Source organism: Chenopodium quinoa, unplaced genomic scaffold (assembly GCF_001683475.1).
Source record: "Chenopodium quinoa cultivar QQ74 unplaced genomic scaffold, ASM168347v1, whole genome shotgun sequence".
In the NCBI taxonomy this organism is placed as follows: domain Eukaryota; kingdom Viridiplantae; phylum Streptophyta; class Magnoliopsida; order Caryophyllales; family Amaranthaceae; genus Chenopodium; species Chenopodium quinoa.
This window is the reverse complement of record NW_018742329.1, coordinates 4,864,079-4,872,510: the sequence shown is the minus strand read 5'-3', so window position 1 is coordinate 4,872,510 and position 8,432 is coordinate 4,864,079. Positions and strand designations below refer to the sequence as shown.

The 8,432-nt window shown below is 29.3% G+C and overlaps 1 pseudogene; it reads left to right on the top strand.

Moving 5' to 3' along the window:
* Nucleotides 1–1,888: 1,888 nt before the first annotated feature.
* LOC110690693 lies at nucleotides 1,889–8,121 on the top strand (annotated as a pseudogene).
* Nucleotides 8,122–8,432: the final 311 nt, after the last annotated feature.

The window sequence follows — 8,432 nt, the reverse complement described above, 5'->3', positions numbered from 1 at the left end:
AGATAGCTCTATCAATTAAAAAGATAATTAGATTTATTTAGGGAACTGTGCTCAGATTTGCTCATACAGAATATCCCGTCAATAAAGACAAAACAAAGGGATACTTGTAACTCTATGTAATTTATTGGCTAGAATTAGCTAGTTTGCTTTTCGTACACTCGCACATGGCACACCTTAATGTCCACCCACCCTTATATAAAACAAAGGAACCCATAAAATTCCCTTTATAGCCATCAAATTATTTGTCTTATACTAGGAAATTTTAAACAAGACACGCTGTAGCGATAGCAAAACAAAATACACATTTAAATTAAACAAATTTGCGCACTACTCTTAAAATCATCGGTAAATTAAACAGAGCTCTACGTTTTTTCAACGGCTATATAATGTTTTACTTTCTTTTTCATTAATTATTATGCGTAGGGGACTTCTATCACTGTAACAATGACATGGTTATTTATTTTCGATCTTGGGCGTTAGATAAAGATAAATTATATTGGTTAAAATGATATTAAGTTAGGAATTTATGACAAAATCACGCGTCGTTCGGTGTAATTAATGTTAATTTTACTCTAATATTTGCATTTTAATTCTCTTATCTAACGCCTCGGGGGTGCTCATTAGCTTTTTCCATTTATTTTTCCTACTCGGCTAACCCCCGAGTTAATTGGCCCCACTATTGAAGGGTAGGGATATTTGGTTGGAATATAGTTTAATGTGTAATTCAAATTCTATTAATTAATAAATTTTAAATTAAGCTTGTAACTGGTAAGTTTGAATGTATAGTGTGGCGAACATATTTAATAATTGAATGATTTTATTTTTGAAAGCTAACAAATAAAACCCTAATTTTTTGAGAACCTACCTAATAGAAAAGATGTTATTGTAAGATATTCCTCCGTTTTTTAATATTTGCACAACTTTTTATTTTCAGCCGTTTTTAAATACTTAGCTTGCTCCATTTCCTTTTTTGAAAAGGTTTTACAATATTTAATTTATTTCTCTCACTTGGTTAACCCAATATAAATCATACATTATTTTATTAATTTCATATTCTCTCTCTTCTGATTCTCTAAACTACTTTTGCTTTTTACAATTTTTATTTTATTTTTCCACCTACTCCATTACTTTTGCTTTTTACAATTTTTTTTTTTAATTTTCAATTAATATACAACGGGTGATAATCCATTATCAACATCCATAGTCATAACAAAATTGGTACTAAACGTGTTTTCAAAAAAAAAATTAATAATAATAACATTTATAAGCTCATGTAAAAAATTTGAAAATATATATATGCAATGCAAGTAGCATATCCGGATCAAATCATCTAACACTTTTTTTTTTTTTTTATTATGATATAACTAAGGCAAAATTGGCCTCAACACCCTAAATTATGACTTTACTACACCCTGAATCTTGTACTTTACTTAGTGGCCAAAACACCACAAACTAATAATTTGGGTGCAAAGTGCACCTTTAGTGAGTTTTCCGGCCACCATTCTCACAAGAGCCGGTGAAAATATCTATAAGAATTCACCGACTCAGGTGTGAATGGTGGCTGGAAAACTCACTAAAGGTGCGCTTTTCACCCAAGTCATTAGTTTGTGGTGTTTTGACCATAAAGCAAAGTACAGGGTGTTGGGTTCACCCAAGCCATATTTTAGAGTGTTGAGACCAATTTGCCTAAAACTAACAATCAACTATTTTTCAAATAAAATTTTCATTAGGTAGTCTTAATCCCTCAATAATTATTTTTAATTTTTCAATCTAACTTAAAGGCTTTGATATGACGTACATAACTACATACGTTGCATTGGCTTCCTTGTCACAATAACTTGCTATAAGTATACAGTATCAACATGCAATCCCAAGACCACTACTCCCGTCTTCAATATCACATAGTTTTAAGACTTAACTTTTACGCGCAATCAATTTCCAATATGTTGACAATTCTAGTTTTCGTTTTTTCTATGGTTTGCGGAGTTTTGGTTAATGGTGAACCAAAAGTGCCATGTTATTTCATTTTTGGGGACTCATTGTCCGATGTTGGAAACAACAACCACCTTGTAACATTGGCTAAGGCAAATTTCTCGCCTTATGGCGTTGATTTCCCTGGAGGTGTATCCACTGGAAGGTTTACCAACAACCGGACTGTTGATGACTATATTTGTAAGTATACCTTGTTGATCAACTTTACCTAAGCACTAATCTCCCGGTGAAGTTACTTGCACTTTTTAATTAGTAAACGCTTTGTCCTCATAGATTTGGAAATGTATAATCCTTGATGATATTTATATTTCATTTTTTTTATTATTTTTTTTATACCGGTCAATTAAACACATTATAATGTTGTCAAGTTTTGTTAAATCCGCTATGCTATCATATGTAATATTGTAATGTATATTCAAAATGTTGGATTCACAGCTACATTTCTTGGATTCAACAAGTCTATAACACCATATAGAGATCAAATGGATCAAGATATATTGAGAGGTGTCAATTTCGCATCAGGTTCTGCTGGAATCCTTATTGAAACTGGATTTGAATTGGTATGATCATAAATTCTACTCGTATACGTACTACACATGTTTTATATATCCTTATAATCTACTAATAAAAAACCACGAATTTTCAAGCATGACAAGCTAGCTAGAATATAGTATAAATAAATGAAGATTGATTCTAAAATCATAAATTCATACTTACAATATTTTTTTTGTACGTGACACAAGCCAACATTTTTTTACTAAACATATCTAATCGTATGTATTCATCATAATTTTGTTCTTACATTTATTTCAGGGTGATAGTGTATGGTTGGATCGACAAATACTAAATTATATAAAGACCATCTTAAGGCTTCAATTTATGGTTCGCGGTCCAGTTTCTAACTACTTGAACAAGTGCTTGTACACTGTTAATATTGGTAGCAATGACTACCTTAATAATTACTTCTTGCCACTACTTTATCCTTCAAAGAGGCTCTTCACCCCTGATGAGTATGCTAATCGATTAATTGCTCGATATAGACTACAATTACGGGTATGTTCTTTGTTCCTTCTCACCTCCGATCCCTCTAAACCTACATACGACGACTATGTCTACAAACTAATCTTAGTTTTGTTTTTGTTGTTGTGTTAGACGCTATATAATACTGGCGCTAGAATGGTAGTAGTTTTCGGCATCGGTCAACTAGGTTGCGTGCCGGCCCAAATGATTATGAACAATACAACTCATGCGTAGATGAAGTTAACGAAGCCGCTAAGATATTTAATACAAAGCTTGAATCGCTTGTGGATGATTTCAATGCAAGGCTTCCTGGGGCCAAATTTACGCTCATTAATTTCTCAGCCTTCCAAGCTGTAAATCCCCTTCCAGCAGGTACGTCGTTTGACAATGAAACTAGTTTTTTGGCACGGGCGCTGCTCCGAGTCATTATATATATATAAAAATACTATATCAAAAAAAGTAAAATACATTGGTGGTTTTATAAATTAATATTGACCATTTGTTAATTCATTATTTAATATGAAGTAACCTAAATGTTATATTGTATCAATTTATTTTACTTGTTAAAGGGATATATTTTTTTCAGCTATATATCATAAAAAATGTTTCTTCAAGTAACATATTTCGTGGTTAAGGTAAAAATTATATCGTATCAATTTGTTTTACTTGTTAAAGAAATTTCTTTTTCTAGCTATGTATCATTAAAATTCCTTCTACTAACAAATTTCGTGGTTAAAAGAAAAAACCTTAATTTAAATTTGGGTTACACATTTTAATACTTAAATATAAGTATATAGCATATACTTAAGGTTGAGTAATGGAAAGAAATTAAATTAATTTTATAATTATATTGTTGTCAAAATTTACACATATAAGTTGACAATTAAAATTTTTGAATTTATGAACATGCATAACTTTTTTAATACAACTTTATTATCATAAGATTTGTTGTTGGGGTGATGGTTAAAGTTTATCTTTAATGAAGATGAGGTCATGGGTTCAAATACTATTGCTCACAAATTATTATTTTTTGTGTGGAAACATTGATGATTGGTAATAGTAGGTGACATGGCAACACGTGACAAGATTACAATGCTTGCCTTTGAGTTTTAATAAAAACTAAATTTATCCCATGCATTGCGCGGTTTAAATAGATTTTATTTGTTTAAAATTGTTATCAATATTCTTTATTTGAAATAGTGTAATCATAATCTTATTTATTAATTGTGAAAGAAATATTGTAATTGTTTAGTTTTCGAACTTAGAGAAAAAAAAATAGAGAAAAAAATTATGATGTCAAAAATAGCTTTGGCGGGAAAAAATTTCATAAGAAATTGACAAGTGTTCTCTAATGATGTCAGCATGTTTTGTTTTAGTAATAGTTAATAGATATTAATAGTGTTTGGTCCTAAGCTATGGCAAGATCATTAAATTACATGAAATCAGCTATGACACGTTTGATCCATGACTCAATCCTCTCTTTTCAAATAAACGGGTAATAATATATATAGAGCTTAGGGTTATATAAGTATTAAATATACTTCATAATATGGAATTAAGTTGAAAATTCATGACAAAATCATGGGTAGATTTGTAATAGTTGGTTCGTGGAGGCGGATGCACGATCCACATGGTGCATCCGCTCCAAAATACAAAAAGGCGGAATGAACATTCAGATATATACTAATGAACATGGTAATATAAAAGAACATAGTAGTCATTTATAATGTACATGGACATATACATAAAAGAACATAGTGTTCATTTGTAATGTACATCAGTTTTTTATGCAACAATTTTGTATATATATTTTTTTAAAAGAAATTTTGTAATGAAATAGATAAATAGTACTATAATTAATTTTTTTTACCATACATTAATTACAAATCATTTCAATTTTTTTTTACCAAAAGTTCACTTTCTCTCTCCAAACAAAACTTCAAACCCATTAAAATTCCTCAAACCTCAAACAAAATTTCAAGAAATTCGAAATTTTGAGCCCAAAATTGTTCAAGATGACAAATAAAAACGAAAGGTTAGATCAAATTTGACATTTATACTTGTTTATTTGACATTCATACTTGTTTATTTTGAGTTTGAGTGTTTGTTTTTTATAAATTTGATTGAAAATTGTAATATTTGATTTTATTGAAAATTAATTGCGATTTTGATATAATTTTGTTGTTGCAATGAGAAATAAAATGAAATTCTTGAAAAAGATCAACCAATTAATATATTTTGGAAGAAGAAAGCAAGCAAATAGACAAATTTAGAAAAAGTTGTAGATCCAAATAATACAATGTACATTAAAATACAGTAAAATGTTCTTTTTCATATACTTATATGATGCAAATAATACAATGTACATAAAACATGTAACCAACATTATAACATATATGTTCATTAGAATATAATACAATGTACATTATAATACAGTAAAATGTACATTTTTCATATACAATACATGATCATTTATATGAAATGTACATTTACTATATGAATAATGTTCTTTAATATTATCATGTTCTTTACTAATATTACAAATGTTCTTTAGATTTACAAAAAAAACATGGCCGTGTTTGGTAAATAGCTTAAAGCTGAAAGCTGAAGCTGATTTTGACTAGCTGATTGTATTAACTGATTTGACTAACTTATTTTATTAGCTGATTGTATAAAAGTGTTTGGTAAATAGCTGATAGCTTAAAGGTGACTGAGTATGTGAAATGACCAATAAGCTAATTGTGGGGTAGTTAGTTTAGATAGGATTTTAAATTAAATGAGGTTATAAGTGTCATTTCATAATAATTAATGAATAAGCTAATTAAAAAAGCTCCTAAAATGAGCTTTTTCAAAAAGAGCTTATTTAGTGGAATAAGTTCTTCAAATAAGCTTACCACCAAACATCTTGAATTAGCTTATTTAATAGTCAATAATCTAATATTGGTCAAATAAGCTAATTTTGCTCAAATAAGCTGTTTACCAAACACAACCCATATAAAACTGGATGTTCTTTATAAAATAGCTATATGTTCTTTATAAAACAACTATATGTTCTTTACTGAATAGCTAAATGTTCTTTCCGCCTTTTTTCAAAGAACACTGGAGCATGGTGCATCCGCCTCCACAGAAGAAATTTCAGTAGATTTGTGTAATTGATGTTTTTATCTTTAATATTTCAATTTTTAGATTCTTATACTCTGTGCATAGCTTATCATTTTTCCAAATAAAATTATGAAGTACTCCATCCGTCCTAGTTTGATAGTCATTTATGTCATTTTTGGTGACCCAAAATGTTACTCTCTCCGTGTTTTTTTAAGTGTTACGCTTTCCATTTCCGGCCGTGTTTTTTTAACTGCTACACTTCCTTTTTGGCAAAAAGCTACATTAAAAATATTATATCTCTCTCCTTTCATGGTCCCCACTCAAACTCACTTTTACTTTTTTTATTATATCTTTCCTCTCACATTCATTACTTTTCAATAAACTATTAACCCTACTATCTTTATTTTATAATTTTTTAATACTCCAACTACCATACTTACCTCTTATTTTATTTAAGTCAATTAAATTGCCTAAAATTATGTGTCGGTCAAATTGTAACACTTAAAAAAACACGGAGGAGTAGTCACATTTGTTTTTTCCAAGTACCATTAATATTTTTTTTTACCAAAATAATCTCCCATTTGCAAAAATATTTGTGTAAATTTAATTTTTTTCATGTAAATTTTACTTTCCCATATACTTTAATTACTTTCTCTCTACTTTTTTGCATATCCAATGTAAATTTACTTTTTTAATTTATTTTTGCTACTTCTTATTTATATTTATTAATTTCCGTGTGATTTTTCTTCAAAAATGACTATCAAAGGGCCGGGTATATATACTCCCATGTTCTTTAGTTCTCTTAATATTATTCCAATTTTCCTTTTCTGTTTATCACTTTGAGTTTGATTTATACTAATTTTGATTGTAGCTTATAGGGACCACACCTTTTCCTCGAATAATCATTACATTAACACCACCGCTTTATTCTCTCATCAACTATTTTCAACCAAAAACTTAAAAAAAAATAACTTTACTTTTATGGGGCAAAAAATAAGACAAAGAGGTATGTAGTACTGTCATCAAGTGTATAACATAACGGAGTGACATCTAGTGTTAGAAGTCTTTAATTTAAAGATGTTGCATATATTTAAATCTTGTATAAGCTATACTTTATATTTTTAAACAGGAGTTAATGATATGCAGTATGTTACTTGAACTCTTAATTTTACCTCATATATATACCTATGTAAGCCCTCCACACTTTGAACATGAATAGAATACTTGGACAATTTATTTTTAGTTCTAAATCATGGAATCGAAATAGCAAAGTCAGACACTTAACACATGTATTCTTGTCAGTCATGGATATCTGAGTCCGAGTAATATAGTACAAAACAACTTAACTTCTAGCTATAAAATCTTATGCGAAAATCAAATCAACTGATGCAGATATCAATACGAGCTCGCCTTGTTGCACATTGAATATTGTTTTCGAGTGTGAGCCTCACAGTACACCATGCGCCAATCGGGACTTATATGCGTACTTTGACGGAGTTCATCCAAGTGATGTTTTTAATGGAATGGTAGCAGAAGCTGCATATAACACTTCAGATCGTCGGATCGCTCGTCCGATGAATATTAATCAATTAACAAACAATCAGAAGGGCAAATCAACGTACTGATATGAGTGATACCATTATTGTTGCTCCAAATTTGCGTTTCTTTGATCAACATCTCATATATGCGATCATTCCCGTTTTTTTTTATTTATTTTTATTTTTATTTTTTTTATTTATTTGTTTATTATTTTATTTATTTATTTATTTATTTCATTTTTGTGTTCATAATAAAATTGATTACAGAATGATGTGATATCTGATTTTTTTTTTTTTTCTTACTATGCGTCCTCTTTAAATTAAAATGTTCGAAGTATTTGTTCATGTTAGAAATAAAGTGGACCATATAATAAAATTTTTTTATCTTCAGTTAGACGGGTTATCTTATGACCCCATTGTTGTTAATTATCATTCTATAGTGCAATATCCAAAGTATATATGTTTGTTTATTCATGTTTGTATTTCTAAATTTGCATCTGGTATTTAAAAGCTCAAACTAGCATTACATACTTTATGTATGTATTAGTGGAAGGTAAAGGCTACGCATACAATTGTTGTATGTGATCCCTACATACAATTCTAATTTGTCTTGTCTTTATTAGCTAGAATAATGGGTCCAAGTTTCATTATATTCAATTTATACTCCGTATTTGAATTCTAATTTTCTACCCTTTTCCGATGATGGGTCAAATTTTTAATGGTGTCGTATGTAGGGACAACATACAATGGTTGTATGTGTATCAACTTCAAAACACCACC